Source organism: Tamandua tetradactyla, chromosome 6 (assembly GCF_023851605.1).
Source record: "Tamandua tetradactyla isolate mTamTet1 chromosome 6, mTamTet1.pri, whole genome shotgun sequence".
NCBI lineage: Eukaryota > Metazoa > Chordata > Mammalia > Pilosa > Myrmecophagidae > Tamandua > Tamandua tetradactyla.
Genome location: NC_135332.1, coordinates 123,022,167 through 123,045,114, shown reverse-complemented (window position 1 = coordinate 123,045,114; position 22,948 = coordinate 123,022,167). Strand labels below are relative to the sequence as shown.

At 36.8% G+C, this 22,948-nt stretch overlaps 1 long non-coding RNA gene across 31 annotated transcripts in view; it reads left to right on the top strand.

Annotated features, from left to right (window-relative positions):
• The window catches only part of LOC143686324 (uncharacterized), a 123,824-nt gene that overhangs the window by 57,623 nt on the left and 43,253 nt on the right, over positions 1-22,948 (top strand). For 15 of the 31 annotated variants that reach the window (XR_013177064.1, XR_013177057.1, XR_013177032.1 and 12 more), the window contains one exon: positions 20,096-20,509. The exons of 3 other annotated variants lie outside the window; for them this stretch is intronic. This is a non-coding gene — a long non-coding RNA (uncharacterized LOC143686324). Of the gene's footprint in view, positions 1-1,616; positions 1,694-20,095; positions 20,510-20,986; positions 21,125-22,948 lie in introns of those variants that run through there. 13 more of the 31 variants (XR_013177050.1, XR_013177048.1, XR_013177061.1 and 10 more) reach the window with 4 other exon arrangements.

Here is a 22,948-nt window from a genome sequence, read left to right as displayed (position 1 = left end):
AATTTTTAAAAAGTCCTTTTCCATCATTTTTATGATTTCTCTTTTAAGCCCTAGTGAGGAAACAGATTGGATTTTTTTTTCCATTGTAAAGAAAGGAAATTTGGAGGTTAAATGACATTACCTAGAATGCTGGAGATATACCGACAGCAGAAGTACCCAAGACCTTTAAAACCACCTATCTGCTTACTTGACACCTCCCTTAAAATTTTATCACTTGAACCAGGATGAATAAAACATGAGGTTTGTGCTCAAGCCACTTGCATTTACATATCTCCTCGCTCTGTGTAAAATGCAGTCATCTCAAATTCCCTCTTCTTGCTCCAGTGTATTTTAGGGCTTAGTTGACAGGGCTGAACTGATAGATATGATTCCTGGGCTGATGAAAGTGGAGTAGTGACCCACTGACCCAATCTTCTTTCTGCTGAACTTGCCCAATGCCCCAGGTTGATGGTTCAAGTTGCTGCTCAATGGAGACAGGAGCCTGAAAAGCTTGATTCAATGTCCATTTACTTTCGGTTTGTTCTTCATCTTTGTCCTTTGCTGAGATTTTCTGCAATGACTGTTTATTCCTGGCTTAGGACCTTTGTTCTGAATTCTGGGCTGCTTCGATTAATCTTCCTGCCATAGTTTTGATTATAATAATGGAACTTGAATATTACTGCTGCACATCATCATTCCAAGCTCGAATTTGCCTGTTTAAGACATAAAGATAAATAATGGCTGCCCCATCTGTCAAATTTGCTTTTATAGTCCAATAATGTTCTAGTTTGCTAGCTGCTGGAATGCAACACACCAGAGACGGATTGGCTTTTAATAAAAGGGGATTTATTTTGTTGGTTCTTCAGAGGAAAGGCAGCTAACTTTCCACTGAGGTTCTTGCTTACATGGAAGAAACAGGATGGTCTCTGCTGGTCTTCTCTCCAGGCCCCTGGGTTCCAACAACTTTCCCTGGGGTGACTTCTTTCTGCATCTCCAAGGGCCTGGGCTGAGCTGCAAGTGCTGAGATGAGGAATGCCGAGCTGCTTAGGCTGTGCTATGTTGCATTCTCTCATTTAAGCACCAGCCAATTAAGTCAAACATCACTCATTGCAGCAGACACGCCTCCTAGTCGACTGCAGATGTAATTAGCAACAGATGAGGTTCTCGTACCATTGGCTTATGTCCGCAGCAACAAGACTAGGTATGCTCACCTGGCCAAGTTGACAACTGAATCTAACTAACACAAATAAGATATCCAAGTAATCTTCATAAAATTATCAGGTGCATGAAAAATAAGAGTACCACTACCGCTTCCAGTCACCATCACCACTACCACCACTATCACCGATGTCATAATTAGTGTCATGTCCTTTCTCGGGGGCCTTTATATCACCAGCATCCAGCAATATTTGGCACTTAGCAGGTGCTCAGTACCTGTAGTTGGATTATATCAAATAGGAATCTAACATCAACTATTTAGTCTCCTATTCCGTTTTTGGACCAATTTCCTTTTTCATATTATTGCTCTTATTAACAGTAACAACAGAATGCTGATTTAAAAACCCTAAGAAAAATATCCTTTTAAATTGTATTTCCCATGTTTGCTTTTCATATTGGATGTCATTATTTTTTAACAGTTAAGAGAATTATGAGGAGACCCTAGGATCACTCGGGAGCATAAAGAAGTGGAGAAATCAGATCCCATGAATCTGAGGTATTAGAGACCTTTATAATTTCATCTTATTTAGACTGTTCAGTAATTACTGATTTCCCATTATAAACAAGACATTGGTGGAACTCGTGGTGCAAGAGGCAGTTATAGGAAGACCCAGGGCTGTACCACTGAAGATGTTAAAATTTCAATTCTGGTTGATATTCACGTACTTTCTAAAATTTTAATTTGGATTGTATTGGTTTAGTGGATAAAATTGGTCTGATAATACATTAAATTATACCCCCATTTTGACTAATAAGTTTGTTAGATGTATCAAATTAATTGGTTGTTTGATATAGAAACACAGTACACTGAGACTATACTCAGAGCCAGCGTTGGGAGAGCCTCTCCTTTAGGCTATAGGAAGAGACCCTTATTTGCCAGGAACATATTGCCCTGGGATTGCTGCAGGGATGAGCTGGAATGAGGGTTTACAGAGCTACTGTGAAAGCAAACCAACAGACAAAGAAGCATTAAGGCTAACAATTAACACAAAAGCATTCCTGTAAATTAATTGCCAAACAATTTACAGTAAGGCCCATTTTTAGATTCCCTTAATATTTTGCAGTGATTCCTTACAGTTACCCATGATAAATTCATGATTACTATAACCATCCAAAGAAGCACAATATCTGAGCTAACAAATTTTCCTACTTTCAAGTTATATTTGTAGTTCTCTCCTGATTAAATATGGAAAATTTAAAAGCATACCTTGTGCTAGAATTAGTAGAAAAATACTTATATTTCACCCTTCATTTTCTCATATTAGAGGTAAAATTTATTTCAGTTCTTAGGGGAAAATATCATTCATGAAGTATTTCTAGCTTTTTTCTATCACTCACTCACTTTTCCCTAAGGAAGACAAATGGCTTCCCCATGGGTGGATCATCTCTTGTGGTTTATATTTCCAGGAAAGAATTGAAAGGGGACTTGTAGCTCTGCAGCTGGGCCATGTTTTCTGTATTGTTTTTTAACAGTACTAAAGCTGATACAGTTATTTTATTTCCATCTTTCTGACTACTGGTTTTACTTCTTGAATGATTCCTAGTCCAGAGTTTTAGGGAGAGAAGTATAATTAGTTATAACCTCAAACTCAAAATATCTGTATTCTTGCTGAGCTATATAAAAGCAGCCTTTAAATTGCCACTTAGGACTTGATTTGCTTTCACCAGGAAATTATAAGACAGTGCATATTCAACCAAAATGTTGTGATTAAACATATCCTAACTGAAGATGCTTCCAGTATTGTTACAAAGTTATTAGTACTTAAATGATCCAGTTTTCATTTATCAAATTTTGTAGGGTTTTGATTAACAGTTTTATAAAGACATATTATAAAAGACACTTCTGAATATTTATAGTCACATGTTCTTATTCACTTGATTCAAATGTCTTTGGTAAAATAGTCTTGTGCTTTGATTTGTGTGTGGGAGTGGGAGCATTGATATGGGAATGCATTTATATGTAATTTTTTTTATTCATTTTGTACATAAAAGTAGACAATAATTGCATCTCATAAATCAAATATCGTCATGCAGTCACTGGATGCCTGTTAGAATCACCTTGGAGCTTTGCAGAAATAATACCCCAAGAGATTCTAATTTAGTTATATTGAAAGGTCTGCTCATGAATAATTTTTAAAGTTCTCCATGTTATTTTAAATGTACAGCCAGGGTTAAAAACACTACTGTAGACAGTGGTCTCAAACAGCCCTTTTGCAGATCACAGGTTTAATTCACCCAGGAGCAGATACCTACAAACAGTAGAGATTCAAGGGCTCTAATCTTGCAGATTATGATTCAATATATCTTGGGTGTGGCTTTTCCAGTGATTCCAAGGTATGGCCAGTTATGATAATTCAGCCTAGATTACTTCATCCTTCTTATTGCTATTTTCTAGCATTATGGGCAGCATCTTTAACTTTTAAAATGGTAGGCTGAAATTCTAGTATCCTATGGTTATTTTAGTGAATAAAATCTTATAAATAATAAAAATAGGCGCTATATTTTTTTCAGGTGATAAAAGTAAATCCTATGAAAACTTTAAAATATTTTCCAAAGATCACACAAGCAGGATGAAAAGGAATGCTATTGTCCTTATCTCTCATCAGTCTCAATCTTCCATTCATGTCAGACTCTCTTCATTTTGTGGGACACTCTGTGCCCCTCCCCAACTCCTGCTTGCTCGGTGGGCTCCTTCTCCTCCACCAGATGCAAGTACAGATCCATACTCCCACCCTTCACATCTTTTATCCAACATGAGATTGTACACAAATCATCTGATTGCTGGATTACAAATCCCCCCTACTCCGTGAACTACAGGATATGTGACTGTTTCTGTTTATCTTTGTGTACCTGCTTCTTGCACAGTGTTAGGCACATATTAGTTATGCAAGGAGTGCTTTTTAAATTGAATTTAATTTACTAGCAACCTTAACATGATAGAATTTTATTTGCTACAATTTAAAATCTAATGAGATTTCTTGCTCATGTCATTTACTTTTGACTTTAGTGTGCTCTTTATGACCGTACTAATATGTACAGGAGGATCTTTTACTATCACATAAAAAAATTCTTTATGATAGTAAGCTGCTTACTGTTTTCAATTATATATGAGTGATAGGGAAAAAAATGTAGTGGCTTGACAGAAAGCAGAGACATTTAAATGTGTTTATCCAAGAAACTGCAAGATACATTTTCCTGTCATTATATACAGGACTCTGTGGAGATGAGAGTTGATAGATAGATAGACAGACAAACAGATAGATAATAGAGAAATAATAAAGAGATAGATAGATATAGATAGATAATGTATGTTTTTCATCCTTTTAGTCATACTCACTGTGTGAAGAAGGATGAGATTCAAATATTACTAATATACAAGCAAAAATACATTCCTCAAGTATTTACGTTCAATCACTAGGTGATTTCCTCTGAGTCCTTAGCTTTAAAACTGCCTATGTGATGATAAGTAAATGTGTGTCTCTAGTTTGAGCTTTCCCTTCAACTCCAGGCTCCTCTGTGCCCCTGCATAGTCATCCTCTCCGCTTAGATGTCTAACAGGCATCTCTTACTTAACGTGTTCAAAACTGGCATCTTGATAGCAACCCTTACAATTCTAACTCCCTCTCTCATCTTCCCTACCTCAGTAAATGTCACTAGTGTTCATCCAGCTACTCAAGGCAAAAATAAATTTTAGTCATCCCAAACCCTTCTTTCTTCTTCAGCTCTCATTTTCAATCAAGCTGCATCAGAGCCACCTTTAAAATGTATTATGGACCTTATGACTTACCATTTCCATTGCTCCCAATTCAGTCAGTCCAAGCTAAACTCATGTTCTCTTTGGACTCTCTACATCTACTCTTGGCCCCTTACGTAGCCAGAATGTAAATAAAAATGAGATTATGTGACTCCTATGCTCAAACTCTCCAATAACTTCCCAATTCACACAAAATAAACACCATGCCTGAAAAGCCAATATAATGTGGTTCCCTGCAACCTTTCTGATCTCATTTTCTGCAATTTTCCCCTTAACTCACTCTGCTCTAGCTCATTTGCCTTCTTGCCAGGAAATGTTCAAAGTACAATCCTTACTTAAAACCTTTGGACTTGCTCTTCCTTCTGACAAGAACAGGCTTCTCATTTCACTTACCAGGGTAGCTCCCAGCATTTCATCTAGATTTCTTCTCACATGCCACTATTCTCCAGAGCAAAGTTTCCCTCTTGTTAAACTTTTTGAAATTAGCATCCTTGTTTGTTTCTATCCCTCTACCATGCTTTATTTTATATTCAAAATACTTGTCACTACTTAACATTTTATTATATGACAGATTAAGGTTAACAAATTTTAACAAAAAGCATTTTAAAGGAGTGATGGGTGCAGTCACCTTCAAGATGTGGAGTACTTGGTCGATGTGTGTCCTAAAGCCCCACGGGAAGGGGTCTTTCTTGGAGGACAAAGGGAAGTACCAATGTCCATTGTGGTGGACTGCACTATAGACCCTAATTTAGACATGTACTTGGTAGTGATCCACATTCCTGTGGTTGTAAACTCATAAATAGGGTCTTTTGAAGATGTTATTTTAATAAAGGTGCACTCCAACTGAATGGACACATTGGGCATCAGTCCAGTTTACTGGAGTCCTTTATAAGCAGATGAAATTTAGGCAGAGAGGCAGAAAATCATAGGAAGGAGCCAGAAGCTGGAAGTCAATGGAAGAGAAAGAAAAATGAAAGGACATAACCATGTGACAGGAAAGCCAAGGAACGCAAGGATTGCTGGCCAGCCAGAAAGCTATGGACTGGGGGAGGAAACAACCCTTCTTACCTCTGAAACTGTGAGCCAATAAATTCCTGCTGCTAAAGTCCAAACCAATCAGTGGTATTAGTGATAGCAGCCCAGAAAAACTATGACAACCATATAGGCAATTTATTGGGGCTCAAAGAATGTCATATGTGGATACTGGGAATGGTGAGTGAGTTATTAGAAAAAAAGTAATTCTGTGAATCTTTGCCTCTAACGAAGGTATTATGTTATTGTTATATCTTTATATAACACTCATCTCAGTTTCCCATAGAATTCAGTAATTTTTTGGTGTTCTGTGTTCCATTTTTTTTCCCTTAGACTTTTTGGATATCTTGATTTCCTAGGCATCCTTTTTTTTTGTATGCTGTATGGCAGGGTCACATTTCATTCTTTTTCTATGTGAGTATCCCATTATTGCAGCAACATTTGTTGAGTTTTTGTTTGCTTGCTTGTTTTCTGGGAAGTGCATGGACTGGGAATCAAATCCCGGTCTCCTTCATGGCAGGAGAGAATTCTACCACTGAACTACCCTTGCACTCCTCCTAAGCATTATTATTATTATTATTATTATTATTATTATTATTATTATTATTTGCATAGGCAGACACCAAGAATCAAACCCAGGTCTCCAGCATGGCAGGTGAGAACTCTGCCCACTGAGCCACCACGGCCCGCCCTAAGCATCCTTTTTGAGACCATGCAATACTGCACTTTGAAACTATGACAAATTCTTTTGGAACCCAAATAGTTTATGTCAACAAATAATTTTTGAATGTCTTTTGTAAAAAAAAAATCACTGTTCCTGATTAAGCAGGGTATACAAAAATAAGCAAGAGATTGTTTTTGCCCTCCAAGCACTCATAATTTAGCTAGCAAGATAGATATAGACAGCTAAAACAGCTCAGGGGTCAGGCTTAAGATTCTGGTGGAGGTATAAGGTGGCCCCTGGTCAGTGCTACCAGTTCTGATGGGTGCTGGGTTGATTGGAAGCCATGGACTTGACTCAAAAGGAAAGTTATCTGCTGAATCAGGCAACTTATTTCAGCCAAGTATGCCTTATGCCTTTACAAAATGCTTGGAGGTCAGTTCTCCTTCTCTGTCCAGCAAAAATAGAATGCTGAGCTTTGCCCAATAATGAATGCTCATAACTTTGGTAGCATGCTGACCCGGTTTGAATTTGCCCTCTCGCTGTTTCAAGGCCCAGATCACCTCCCTATGTTTTCTAGCCAATTCCTATAGTTTACACAGAATTGATTAAGCTTTTTATCTGTGAGTGAATGTGAAGAGCCTTAGGAAAGGATTCTATCAGGCTGTTTTTGTTTTCATTTTTTAAATTTAGTTGAGGCAGAGCGCTTTGTGAAACTGCTCAGCTAAGAGGGCAATTGATTATTGCCCTAACCCTGCTATTTCTATGAATAACTAAGAAACGAGATGTGATGTCAAGGAGGGGTGAGGATTAACTATACACGTGTGGGCATAAGACTCACATAGAAGAATTGTTAATAGGTAGATGGTAGAGTTCCACCAGGACTATTCAATACGTCTTAAGGTGGTGCCCAGAAACCTTCATTAAAAAATAGCAACAACAAACAGCCCAGGTTATTTTTCAGAAACCCTGAAATAAGGACAATTTTTTTCCTTGTCATTTTTTTCCTTATTTCATTTTAACCTTATCAGCTTAAGCAGGAGGTTTAGAAATAGGGCCAATTGGCTCCCAACTAATAAGACTAGAGATTTGAGTCTTCATTTCTGCTCCATTACTGTGGTTAAGAGATGTAAATTGTACCTAAAAGCTGCAGTGGCAATGGGTAAAATGAGAAAAGCCAGTACAGCAAAATGTTGCTTCATTTAGCTCACTGGATCAGGGATCTGAAAATAAGATTGATTCACTTTTTATTAAACAGTGGCTTACACTGGGTGGCCAATTAATGTAGATTGACTAATTGATGGAATGAACAGGGTTTTTCAGCATCAATGAAACATTATCTTTAATCTACCTGTTTCATGGCCTCTGTTATGTCAAATATTTTTATGATGACTGGTAAGATCACTGAAGGGTTTGAAAGGCAGCCTAGTGTAGGGAAAAAAGAGACAAGCTTGGGCTGATTCTCATTTCTGTGCTGTTTCCACCACCACTATCATTGCTATACATATTACCACCTCCCATTTTTGAGTACTATTAAATTCCAGGCATTATTTTTATATTCAGAACAGCATTTCGGAGTAGGAATTTTAATTGTCTTTTTCGTATGAGAATATTCAACTTAGCTATCCCATCATCTTTCTCCTATGAGGCTCAGAGAAGTTAAGTGACTTGCCCAAGATCACACAACTTGTAAATGGTAACCAGGATTGGAAGCCCTCGTAACAAAGAGTGGGCATCTTTCCCCCATTCTAGTTGGATGCACTCAGAATAATTTGTAATCTGCATTTTAATTTTCCCATTTTCCAAGAGGAAATAATACCTCCTTCATAGAGTTGCTGTGTGGACAAGATAGGACAGTGCCTGACTTGCAGTGACATTGTAGTCACTAAGAAATATGAGTGTCAAATTCTGCCAGATATGCTAGTTCTTATACTCATTCTCTATCTCTTTCATAGCAAAATAAAGCAATTTTCATTGGCCACATGGATCCTAGCTTTTGCCTGCTCTTCTTCCTTCTGCACCTTGCAGCTGAGTGTGGCCATGTACCAATGAGCTGAGAGCAGAAGTGTGTTAGCTTCCAGGCATTGTCCTACCATAAAAAAACAGTCACTGTGTGCCCCTTCCTTCACTACGTCTCTGTTCCTTTCCTCATCTACCTGTCAGGAGATGGTAGAGCAGTGAGGGAAAAGGGGAGCAAGGGTTCCTGAGGACTCCATGGAGAAAAGCTACATACCAGCCCTGGGCTGACTGTCTCCAAACATTACATGAAAGAGACATGAACTTTTCTCTTATTTAAACTCTTAAATAATACAATATATGGAATAAATATTGTCAATAATTTAATTTTTTTACAATATTATTATATATAATATTGAATTAGATTTCATTGTTATATATTTTATTTATCTCTCTCTGTATAGATAAATCTATGAGTCTATCTATATGTAAATAGAAAGGTAATATTTAGATAGAGATCTGCTTTGAATGGGTAATGGGAGTAAAAATATTCAGTTTGTTAGATTACGAAAGTAATGTAATATACCAGAAACCTTAGTATAAAGGTACATAAAAACTAATATATAATCGCATAAGCTTAAGATTAAACTATTTTAATTTCTTGCACATTTCATTCTATCCTTTTGTTATATGATTTATCAAAGTCAAGTATTCCTCAAAATATGTCTCTGAGAACACTAACTATTCCTTTGGGATGTTAATCAGAGACAAGAAAAAGAGTTTTAGTAGACATAAGAATACTGGTAGATTCGTTTCCCCATGTCTGCCTTTGCAAAAAAAAAAAAAAAAAAGTACCATTAGGGGGCGCACAGGTGGAATGCTCACCTTCCATGCGGGGGTCCCGGGTTCGGTTCCTGGACCATGCACCCGAAAAATAAAAAAGTACTGGTATAGATTCAGTGCAACTCTTGTTAACCAGTACCATTTGGCAATTTTCCAATTCATACAACACTTTTGAAAGGCTATTTGGCAATATATATTTCAGGAACCTTGTAAATATTTTTATGCTTTTCCACCAAGTGCCTGTCTCCAGAAAGGTATCCTAAAATAATTCAAAATGTGGCAAAATCATCTTTATGTGTAATATGAAAAATATATAATGGTAAAAAATTGACCAAATAAAATCTTTACTTTTTGTTCAGTGGTTAAGTAGATTGTGGTATAGCCACTGAATTGAACAGTCATCACACATACTTGCCTCTGTCTTTTCTTGACCATATTTCTCCTACTTGGAACTCTCTTTCTCTGTTCCCATCCTCTTTCACCAAAACTCCCTTTAGCCCTCAGGTCTTTATGAACTCAGATATCACTTCCTCCAGAAAGTCTTCCAAATTTTTCAATCCTGTGTTATGAATTCTTTTTATGAGTTCTCAAAATTCTTTGTCCCTTAATGTAGTACTTTTCAGATTGTTGCCTTCTAATATCTACCCCCAATAAATTGTTAGCTGCTTCCCTGAAAGAATTGAGTCATTCTTATCATTTTCATGATTATTTCAGAATCTAGCTGTGTTTAATGTTTTATATGATTGAATGCAGTTGTTAATATATACATTATGAAGCTACATTGTAGAGCATTACAGAGTTTTTATGTAAACCCACTACTTACTGTAATAACAACTAGTATTTCCGGAAGTGTATTCACTGAAGCATTAGCTACAGAAGACACTCTATGAACAAAAGTGTTAAATATGTTTAGGGCCTTTTGTGCATTCTACATGCCTTTTAATGGCTCACCATTTATATCAGAATACTAAAGGCACCGTGAGGACTTATATTAGAGGAACCTGTTATTTTTTGTTTAACTTTAACATTTTTTCAACTGTATTTAATCCCAGGACCTCTTTTCCTTGTCAGACTAATTAACATTCCAAAGGAATGGTGTTTTCAAGAATAAATTTGGAGGAAGTCTAAGTTTTAAAAAATTATGTACAACAGGATAGAAGAAAATGTGTAAAAATAAGCGTAATTGTCGTCATAGGCTTATATAATTTAGGGTTAGTTTTTTCCCTTTGTACCAAACTTTCTGGAATAATGTTACTTTATTTTATAATCTAAAACAGCTTTCTAATGAATTGAACATTTTGGTCCTATCACACTTTGGAAATGAATCAATATGGAAAATAAGTGGGAGTGGGAGTGCGAGTGGACAACTGTTTTTGAAGAAAACCTGCAGCTTTTTAAGGGACTTTCATTAACAAAATTTGTTTTGCTCTGAAAATGTTTATTTGTTACAAAATTTATATTTTGACTAGAGCATTTCCTAATATAACTTCTGTAGATAGTTTGATTGAACGCCATAAGTACTTGGAATCTCAGGTAGGACATGAGATTTTGTTGGTTTGTCCAGAGTGATGCCCTGATGAATCCCAGAGTGATTTGATCAGTGGCTGGAAAAGTATTTGCAAACCCCCTTCGGGGAATGGTGAGAGCGGGGAGATATTCAACTTCCCCAAGTCGAATTCTTGATATTTTCACAAGCAGTGTGGACAACTAAAGCTATAAGCTGAGCCCCCAGTCTTGGGATTTGTTCATATGAAACCTAACCCCACAAAGGATAGGCCAAGTCTACTTAAAATTTAGGCCTAAGAGTCACCCCCAAGAGAGCCTCTTTTGTTGCTCAGATGTGGCCTCTCTCTCTAGCCAACATGACGAGCAGTCTCACCACCCTCCCCCTCTCTGCATGGGACATGATTCCCAGGGGTGTGGACCTTCCTGGCAACGTGGGACAGAGATCCTGGAATGAACTGAGACTCAGCATCAAGGGACTGAGAAAAACCCTAGAATGAGCTGAGAATTGACGTCAAGGGATTGAGAGAACCTTCTCCACCAAAAGGCGGAAGAGTGAAATGAGACAAAGTGTCAATGGCTGAGAGATTCCGAACAGAGTCGAGAGGTTATCCTGGAGGTTATTCTTATGCATTAAGTAGATATCACCTTGTTGTTCAAGATGTAGCGGAGAGGCTGGAGGGAACTGCCTGAAAATGTAGAGCTGTGTTCCAGTAGCCATGTTTCTTGATGATGATTGAACAATGATATAGCTTTCACAATGAAACACTGTGAATGTGAAAACCTTGTGTCTGATGCTCCTTTTATCTACCATATCAACAGAAGAGTAGAACATATGGAATAAAAATAAATAACAGGGGAACAAATGTTAAAATAAATTTAGTTTGAAATGCTAGTGGTAAATGAAAGCGAGGGGTAAGGGGTATGGTATGTATAACTTTTTTTCTCTATTGTCATTTTATTTCTTTTTCTGTTGTCTTTTCATTTCTTTTTCTAAATCGATATAAATGTTCTAAGAAATGATGAATATGCAACTATGTGATGATATTAAGAATTACTGATTATATATGTAGAATGAAATGATATCTTATTGTTTGTTAATTTTTTTTTAATTGATAAAAAAAAAGAAAAAAATTGTTTTGCTCTGTGTGGCCTTTATAATGCTCCATTGTCAAAAGAACCTTCACAGCTATTTAAATGATCTCCTGGGGCCATAAAATATGCTATTCTAATTCCCATCTGGGACTGTTCTCAAAAAACCCTGTGGTGACAGGCTGAAGTAGCAGTAGGAGGTTTCCCTCAAAGGATTTATAGCTTTGTTGAAAATCTTCTGCCTATCATGCTTGCCCCATTGGTGAAGTGGAACAGAACCAAGGGAGATGTTTATCAGGCCTCAGTGTTGTTGCAAGAATGTGAGTATGATTATATATATGATTATTTTAATAAACACGTCTAAGCTGAACTCCATAAAGAACTTTGAGACTGGAAGGTATTTTGTCTGAAGATAATGACCAGATTGAACAACTTTTGCTTATTCCTTTCATCTTTGTTTTCGGTTCCTTGGAAATGGTTTCATTTTTAATGCTAATGGAAAATAAAAACTCTTTAGATTTCCACTCAGTTATATTAGAAGTGAAGGTGTGAGTTTAAGTAGAGTGTCTAATTAAAGATACTTCTTTACCAGAGCTAATTTCAGCATTCAGAATTTCTCCTTCTATGTCCTCTCATTTTGAGATAATGGGAAAAATGTTAGTCTATATCCAACCATAAGAGAGATAATTTCACCTTATTCTAATGTGTATGGGGTAATAGGGGTGTGTATAAGGTGATCAGATAAGCTTGTATAAACATTAAATATAGATGGTGGGATCACGGCACTGATTCCCAAGACTGAAAGTTGTGTTGCTTAATTTTTTTTTCTTTGTATGCTGTATGGCGGGGTCACATTTCATTATTTTACCATGTGAGTATTCCATTATTGCAGAACCGGTTGTTGAATTTTTTACTTGTTTATTGTTTGTTTTCCTTGTTTGTTTGGTTTGGGAAGTGCAAGGACCAGGAATCGAACCCTGGTCTCCCGCATGGCAGGTGAGAATTCTACCACTGAACCACCCTTGCACCCCCTGTTGCTTAATTTTATAAAGTGTACCTCTGGCAGTGGGAATGATAGTAGCTAACATTGTGCTGACAAACTGGTCAGATGGCTGAGAAAAGTTCTTTCTGCTGAAATTGTCTATTTGGCATGTGCTTTATACTACTATGCTGTATTTAGAAAATTCCTTAACTTGGCAGTCAAGGTCCCACACATCTCATGCCTCAAAGTTATTTTTCAAACTAGCTTCCATACTCCCTGACCATGTCCTCACTTGCATGCAACTATTTTTCTCACTCTCTTTGTTTTCTTCTCATCGCATTTCAGTAAACACAGGTTGTTCCTTCCTCCTTAGTACCTCTTCCTGGCAAAATCCTTCCAAACCTTTACAACCAAGCTTAATGCCTATTTTTTGTGTGTCTTCAAGTGAGCTCTTACTTCTCTAACTGCTAATATTTCTTTTGTCTGTATTAGGCATTTCAGGATTATTTCACTCCTGTCTTATGTCATGTCCTTTCTTCTTATCTAGTACTAACATTTTAAACTTCATGAGCTTTAGATAATTTAGAAATTTAGAAAATTCTGTGCATAATCAGTTATAATTCTTTCAATACCTATTAAGTTGCAGGCATTTATCTCATTAAATTTATCCCTCTAAAAATTCATCACGATAAATACTGTTATCCTCTTTTCCTTATATTAAATGAGAGGCTCAAAACCTTTACTGCATTTAAATAAAATCATATTTATTTTAAATGATCTTTTGAATACTTTTTCTAGAGATACCAATATTCAGATTTATTTTTAATATTTATCTTATGTAATTACTTTATAATGTTGTATTTATTTTATCTATCTAAAGTGTCTTCCCAAGTTTGTATTTTCTCACTCAGATATCTTTTTCTGTCTGACCCTTGTTAATATCATATTATATATTAATGTGTTTTCTTGCTTTTTTGATCTGTTCCTCCCCTCCAGAAAGTAAAGTCCATGGCAGCAGTGACTTTGCTCGTTTGCTTTTCTGCCATTTAACCAAGAGTTCTTGGTGAAAAGTATTTGTTGAGTGAATGAATGAGTGGAGTGACAAAACCAGAATTTGAAGCTCAGGTTCCCTCTATAGCCAAACTTCAAACAAAAGTATAATTCTCATCATGCCAAGGCATAGGACAACGTTTGGAATTAGACTTTCGGAATTAGGAGCAGGAGGAATATTAGATACAGTCAATGATTATTGTGATAACAGACAAATCCTAAATGATTCCAAGTGTTTTAATACAGTAGAAATTTATTTGTTGCTCAAGTAACTTTTTAATGTGTGTAACTCAGTAGGCAGCCATTTTATAAAGTGATTCGGGAAGGCAGTTCCTTCCAACCTATGTTTCCAACAACCCCTCTAGGGCTGTCTGTTCACCCACCATAGGAAGGAGAGAGAGTGGGAAATTGCACGGGAATTCTAGTCTTGAGAGGAGGCATACATCAGCTCCTCCGCAGTCCATTAATTGCAATCAGCATATGGCCATACTTAACAACCAGGGGGTCTGGGAATGGTAGTTTAACTAAGTTCCCGGAAGAGAAGGAGACAGGTTTGAGGAACAACCAGCCAGTTTCTGCCACAGAATACATCAGATCAGGAAAACAGATCATAAGATTCTGCAGGGTTGTGAAAAGTAATATCTTGAACTTCTTTGGGTATCCCATAGCTTTGAACATGTACTGATTGGGTAGATAACTAAATCACTAGATTATAAGTGAAATTTTGATGGAGGTACCACTTTATCATCTTTGAGCACCCTGTAATCCCTGTCACACTTTGCTAATGCTCTTTAATTGAATTATCCAAAATTAATGAATTAAACACAACATTTTCTGTCAACTTGTTGTAACCATAGAAGTGAAAGACTTCACAGGCATATTAGCTGCTGTGTGGCCATTATTATCTCTGTTCCTAATCGGAGAGAGATTGTCTGTTAAACTTTTTTTCTTCTGGAATGATATTCATGGTTCAAATGAATGTAGATTTAGTCAAATACTCTGAGACAAAGCTACTTATATGTGAAAAACACAAGAAACGATAAACAAAAAAATTCCAGGGAGAGGCAGAGGAGGACATGAGGGGGGAGCCCATGGGTGGTTAATCCATAGTGTTTTAATTCTTGATTGGGTGATGGATTGGGGGTATTTGTAGTAGTATTCAAAATGGATGAATAAATGGATAAATTAATAAAAGAATAAATCAGAGTACAAATTTTGACCAATACTAGCGCATTATGAACTAATTTGAGTTTAGGATTATGACTAATTTGAGTTTGTTTCCCTGGATTACTAAAGACAACAACAAACAAAAGATTTACTAAAGACAAAAACCAAAGAGTTGATGGTTTTGTATGCACAGTGGCCAAACAATTGATTTACTGACTCAATTCATTTACGTTTTTTAAAAAGCTGCAAAAGTTGCCTGCAATGTGTGCAGAATAATTGATTAAGCAAATATTTTTCAGCAGCTGCTTTTTTCAAGTCAGTAAGCTATGATATTTTAAATGATTAAAGATCTGATCTTTCAATTCATTCTTGAACAATGCTTTTCCCTTTCGCTTCTCCCACTCCACTTTTTGCCATTTTGTAATGCCTTCTTAATGTTTAACACATCCTAATTGGGATTGCTTACCAAATGTTGAAAGTATCCACAATCATTCTTATGCCTGATCATCTGAATTCATGTGGGATTCACTGCTGACATATCGGGCTCAATAATGTTTACTATTCAAGTTCCTGTCAGTTTTACTTTCTCTTGTATTATTCAGTATTACTTTAGCGTTAAAAAACAGATCGTTTTGTTGAAAGGTTGCTTGATAGAATAACCTAAAGTCAAGATTTTGAACAAAAGCTCCACTGGAAATAAAAACAGTTGATATTAGTATGCTGTGTGACTGCTGTGTAGAGAAGGAATGTTTCCTTGGTAGTATTTCCTTAATGTAGTTCTAGTGATATTATCTAGTCAAATATGCTTTATGTGCTAATCTGCAGTTAGGCACTGCCATACTTAGTGGTGTCCTCAGTTTCATAGATATTGTAGGTGGTCATGTCTTCACAGGGGTACAGCTTGGATTATTTCATTTTCCTTCCCTTTCTTTCACTTCACTATTCTATTCATTTACTCTTTTTTTATCTTTTGCATTTTACTTTTTGTCTTTCCTTTCTTTCCTATTTCTTGTACTTTTTCTTTAGCCATATAACTTTTTCAGCTTGAAAAAGCTGAAATTTCTGACCTAATTTGTTCTCATTTAGAATAATCTGAACTCCCACTTCCAAACCTCTTTAACAAGTTGTCATATAAGATATGTATAGAGAGTACTTGTTTTTATGGACCTAGAACTGACAAGGGTCCACTCGAATTTGAAGGCAAATAGTTAATATCATTTGTTGAGGAAATCTGAGGTTGGCTAATGAATAAGTACAACTATACTATGGCAAAATTGATTCAACTGCTATCAGGTGGGTAGATAATGAAAATTAATTGTGTGTTCACAACTGGCTTTGTTGTTATTGTTTAGCACTTGTTTATAAATGTATATGTTGTGTGGTATAAAGTATGCCTGAGTTTTAGTTTTTATCTTGCCCTTTCTCACTAGCTGGAAGTCCTTAGGCAGCCCATTTACTAACTCACACTTCAATTGTTTTTGCTATAAAAGGGCAAGGTTTAAGCTGGATCTCTGAGGTCATTGGTTTGAGAATTCTGTTGTCCTTCCTAGATATAATTTATCTGATACTTTAATCCCCTTGGGGGATTATATATCGGTGTGACTGAAACTTTGATTTCAACCTGTTATAATGATATTTTACATAGACTTTCCTAAAGAAAACACCCAATTGAATGTCTTTTCGTAAGTCAGTGGTACTCTGGTTATGCATTTTTGACTGTGTTATCTTTATGCTTTAGCATAGGTCAGTAATAATCTGCTATGTTACAAAAGCCAAGAGCAAAAAACTGAATATATTGTAATTTTTTTCTCAAAAATGGCATCACATGGTATAGAAATGTGTCCAACAGCTTAGTGAAAGAACATATGAAAACAAGTACAATTATTATCGAGAGGGGTCTACACAGGGTCTCTGTGCAAAGGGAATAGCAAGCGCAACCATTATAATTTAGCCGGATGACATGAAATTCACAGAGAATTTTAACGCCACAGGAATCATGTGATGGCTGGAAGCTGACAAGTTTAATGGCTCTAAGTGAATAGGTGAGAGCGAATTCTCTGAACCAGTGGAAATGGCTTCACAAATAGTTACATTTCTCGCTGATACTTCATGTTTGATAGGCACAGAGATTGTTTCTTCTGAGAAAAGTGGGAAGCGTCATGCCTCAGACTGAATGTCATCAGTTTAGAGCATGACATTTAAAGACATAAACCCTGTGGAGAAATGTAAATTAGAAAACAAATATACAGAAGCATAAGACAATTGAGCATTTCCACCTAACTGCTTTGGGGCAAAAGGCAAGCCCTTTACTGAAATAGAATAAGATCAGTGAGTGACATGGAAAGGGAGCTGAGATCTGTCAGTTAAGAGAAAATTTGACCCTTCTGGTAATAAGAACTCTAAAAGGTTAAAGAAAATGACCAAAAAAAGAAAAACAGGAAAGGGGCAGAGTTTTGACACCAACACAAATTAGGTTACACCAGAGACTATTTAAAATAAATCTAATTTCTAGTGCACACATATGGCAGCCTTCAGGTAGAGCTCTTATATCTTTGATAAATTTCCAATTTCCTCTCTGCTCCCTAAAGTATTGGTAAAAACCAATAGCTCCAGCCAAGAAAAGATAGTCTCTTTTGATTCAATATGAAATTATTTTTGTAATACACATTGTATTTGGATTACAACATACAGAAAACAACGCGATGAACATACTGCTGTAAACAGCCTCCAGATAAAGGAAGAGAGCATTCCTAGTGCAGTATCCCAGAGGGACTCCCCTGGTGTCTTTCATACATCACACTCCCACCCTCCTCTTTGAAGGTATCTACTGACTTTGTACAGACCATACACAAGACTTGCCTATTTTAGCTCACTATTATGTTTATGAGTCGCTTGCATTGTTGCATGTAACAGTTGTTTATTTCCATCCTCTCTAGTATTACATTGCATAAACACTCCACACTGTATCCAATCTGATGTTGAAAGAACATCATATTTATTTGTTCAGCACCTAGCATTGTACCTGACACATTGAAGGCACAAATAAATTTGGAATAAAAAAGTTTCAAGTTTCATGGCCTCAGTGACATTATCAAGATTAATATCACCAGTGGCAAGTCGTGTTGATAGTAACATACCCTTGACAGGCTGTGATGAGAATGGATGGTTGCTTCTGTGGTCTTCCTCCCCAAAACCCAAAATCCAGGTCTAATCATAAAAAAAAAAAAATTTGACAAATCCCAATTCAAAGAAATTCTACAAAATACGTTACCTGTACTCCTTAAAACTGTCAAAGTCATCAAAAACAAGGCAAGTCTGAGAAACTGTCACAACCAACAGAAACTAAGGAGATATGAAGATCAAATGTAATATACTATCCTGGATGGGCTCCTGGAGAGAAAAAAAGTTATTAGATTAAGACCATGGACTTTAGTTGTGATAACAAAGTATCAATATTGGCTCATTAATTGTGACAAAGGTGCCATAATAACGTAATATGCTAAAAATAGGGAAAACTAGTGTGAGGTATTGGGAACTCTCCATACTACTTTTGCAGTTTTTGTGTGAATCTAAACTATTCTACAATAAAAGTTTATTTAAAAAAGGACCGAAGTCTCAATTCAGTTTCCTCTACATAAATATTTACAGAGCATACACTTACCCCATAGAGATATGGCAGGATTATAAGTTATTTGAAATGGAATAGAGTTTACGGAGCTTCTAGTCTTCTTTTTTCATTATATTGATGAGAAATTTAAGGTACAAGGTAAGTGACAAGCTCAAGATCTTATAGCCATCAAGGACAATAGTTAATATTGGGCCTTAGGTCTAACTCTTTCCTGAATGTTCTTCTTAACACAGCTTTCTGCCTTCTGGGATAAAATATAATCCTTGAAAGGATAATGTAGTTTTGTTGGGCCAACTCATTAGACCCTATAAATGCAATGACTCTAGCAACTTGCCTTTTATGTTGATTTTTGGCAGTGTCACCAAAACCCAAAGTTAAATCTTTTTACTGCTTATCTAGTTCTACTCATTTCCCATATCTCCTGCCATTGGCCAATCAATTCCTATATTATCTGCACTCTTTTAAACTGAAGTAGCTTTATTTCAGTACCTGGGGCAATGATTTTTATTGTATGGTCTTAGAATAGCTGTGGCCCGAGTTTATGTCTCTGAATATTGTTGATTATTATATAATAATTTAGGATATATTTTTATGTATGATATAAGTTATATCCAAGATATAAACATTTATTAGGAGTCCTACTATTTGTCGGCACTGGGGAAAACAATGTAGAGACAAATAAAATACCATCCTTACTTCGTGGAAAAGGCAGTCAAAGAGGGAGATATAAATGTTATCAAGTGACTTAGAGCATTAATGGGCTGTGATAGCATAATGTGGAGAAGGGGAGCCAGAATTGCAGGGTCACAGAAGAAGGAGTAGTCATTTCCCTTTCAGGGATCAGAAATGTTTTACAGAGGAGATGATATTCACTGCTTACATATTCTTCAATTTTCATTTTACTTTAGTCTAAACTTTTCAAGGAAAAATCATTCAATTGCAAGCAGCAAGTATAGTGGATACTTTGTAACTTTAACCCCTTTCCAAGTATCTCTCAGTATCTTTTGGAGGTCACTCTTTGCATATTCTTGGTCTGTATGATTCAGGAATGGCACAACTCTCGACTCCAGGGATAGAACAGGAGAATTAGTTTAAAGCTTGGCATGCTATTGGCCCATTAACATATTCTTATTGGTTCAGGGATGAACATATCTCCCCAGTTAGTTCAATTCCAATGAATTCCAAGACTTGAATGGATGCCACTACGTATTCTTTCCCCTTTCCATTTAGATGACTGGCAGAAAGAAGAAATGAACCATGAATTATCAAGGATCATCATGAAGAATGTGAAGATGAAACCAACCATCAAAGGAGAGCTAGCCAAGAAATGTAGAGAAAGTGACAACTGATGACAATATTTAAGCTCCTGCATGAAGTCCAGGCTTATGTTATATTTACACTTAGACCTTCAAGTTATACGAAGTCATGAAATCTCCTCTATCAAGAAAGCCAGTTTGGGTTTAGTTTTCATGAACAATGGAATGGTCCTAATTGTACAGTAAGCTAGGTGGTGTAGAGATGTGATGCATTAAAACAAATTCTGAACCAAAATACTTGAGAACATCACCTATATCGGAATAGCAAACTATGTCCAGTGGGTTACATCTAGCTGCAGCATGCTTTATAAATAAAGTTTTATTTTTACAGTCATGTCCATTTTTTTTTATATATTGTTTATGGCTGCTTTCATGCTATGAGAGCAGAATTGAATAGTTGTGAAAGAGATTTCATGGCCTTCGAAGCTGAAAATACTTGCTAATCCTTCCAGAAAACGTTTTCTCATATCTGATCTATATCATCTCTCTTGGACTTTGTGAAGGGATAATTTATCATTACATTGCCTAAGTAATGGGAGACCTGATCAAACTGGTTTAAAGTGATAAGAAAAATCTACTTCATATAACTTGTTCGCAGGTAGCATGGTTCATGGTCCCAGGTTCGGTTAACTGAATGGCGCACGATATCGACAAAAGATTCTGCCCATCTTTTCACATTACCATTGTTGGGTATTGTTCTCAGTCTTTTTCCCCAATGGTTACAAGCTTCCTATAGGATATGACACATCACAATCACAACACAATGTGGGAAGGGGCTCATCTCTCCTTTCTGTCCTTTCTTAAGGAGGAGAGAAAACTTTCCCAGAAACCCAAATGTCAAGTGGGACTTCCTCAACATTCAGTTTCTGGGCCTGGGGAAGATTCCAGCCTTCTATAAGACAGCATGAGGCTTTGCTAGCCAGAAAGAAGAGGGCCATTGCTGGTAAGTAGGTAACCAGCAACATCTGTCTTAAATGATTTGGTGAGATCAGCTTCACCAAGAGATAGATATCACATTCTGAGCTTAAAAGTCTTAACCAAGAATTGTGCTCCCCACTATAGTCCACTATCCACCTCTAAGGCTCTGCTGTTAAGGACAAAAACAGCCATGCGCAGGCAAGGTTCAGATCTAATTGTCTTCTAATAGCATGGAGGAAATGTATAAGATCAAAACAACACTGATCACGATAGATACAATGTAGGTTTCACTAGAATTTTTCTGTTGTGATAATTTCTCAGAGGTGAAATTGTGAGGAAAATGCCACTTTTGATAAAAATTGAGCCAAGGGGAAAATTCCAATTAAGGCAAGTATTATGTGTTCATTGAGAAACGTATATTGTCCTACTGACTGCCCTATACTCACATATTTTGTGGATTTACTTACCAGCCAAATTTAAAGTTCCCTAAGGCATTGTCTTTCATCATAGTAGGGGGTCAAAAGAAAAAAATTAATCCAAAATGTTTAAAATTGTTTATGATTCCATGAGTTTCAATGAGCCAATGTTTCCAGAAGTCCGAAAGACAATAAAATAATTTGCTCCAAGTAATGTGAATTAGCTTTATGGAAAAAAGATCTCACTGGAAAGAATTGAAATGAACTAATTTCTCATGAGGGTGCTCCCTGTGGCCTAATCTGTGAAAAATAAGGTGGCATCTAATTCTCTGCATCTCTGTTAGTGCCCTACAGATGTTCCTCATCTCTGTTTTATATTGGAGAGGATGAAGGGACATTTAGGAAGGTGAGAGAACTGTAACTGAATTAAAAGTATGAAATAATGGGAATGATAGGGATGTAAAATAGCATAATCAGCATTCACACAGCAGAGGGCATATCAGGAGGGGACATCCTGCCAACCAGCCATGATTTGCAAGCCTGTTCCTGCTGCTCCCAGCCAAGTCAGATCGGGAAGAAGTGCTGCAGCCCCGACTCAGTCCTCAGACCAATCTTTCCGATTTAGCAGAATACTCGGTGGAGGCTGCTGTCAGCAAAATGGCAAGAAGTCCCATGCTGAAGTGAGTGGAGTGATGGCAGTCTCTAGAGTTCTCTGATGATTACACAGAAGCTTTGGTACAAAGATTTTATGCTCTTGGAAGCAGGCCCAGAAAGACATGAGTCACCATCCCTGCAGGACACACTGTGAAAGTGGTGGTCAGGAAACCTGGCTCTGGCTTCAAACTGCCTGGGCTTAAATCCTGGCTCTACCTCTTCCTTGAACAAATAACTTGAAGCTTCTAGGTTTTAATTTCCTTATCTGGTTTAAAATAATAGTACCCACCTAATAGAGCTGTTATGATGGATAAGTAAAGAGATAGCTAGAGAGATGATTGATAGACAGAAAGATGGGTAGATAGAGATGAGACCAGTGTTTGGCATGAAACAGGCACCCAGGATTTCGTACCATGATTTTTATGGAAACTTCTATCACAGCTCCACTTCTGCCAGAAACCTCAAAAGAGAAGTCAAGGTTTACAGGACACTAGGGTCTTAAAAGCTCTCTCCCGGACAAGGTAGATGAGGCAAAATACCGCTGAAGCATCCATTTTAATGGATTCTGCCTTAGGTCTAATAAAAAACTGTCCCCTTCAAGGTTGCCCATCTGGTTCTTTTAATCAACCCTAAAGTACAAGACAGAACTATATTTTATATCAGGCATTTAATCTTTGGGACATGTGCTCAGACTTCTGGGTAGGTTGCCACACTGACCGACTGGAACAATGTTATTACCTAGTGAACTCTTCCCCCCGAGACAGGAATTGAAGGCTAGG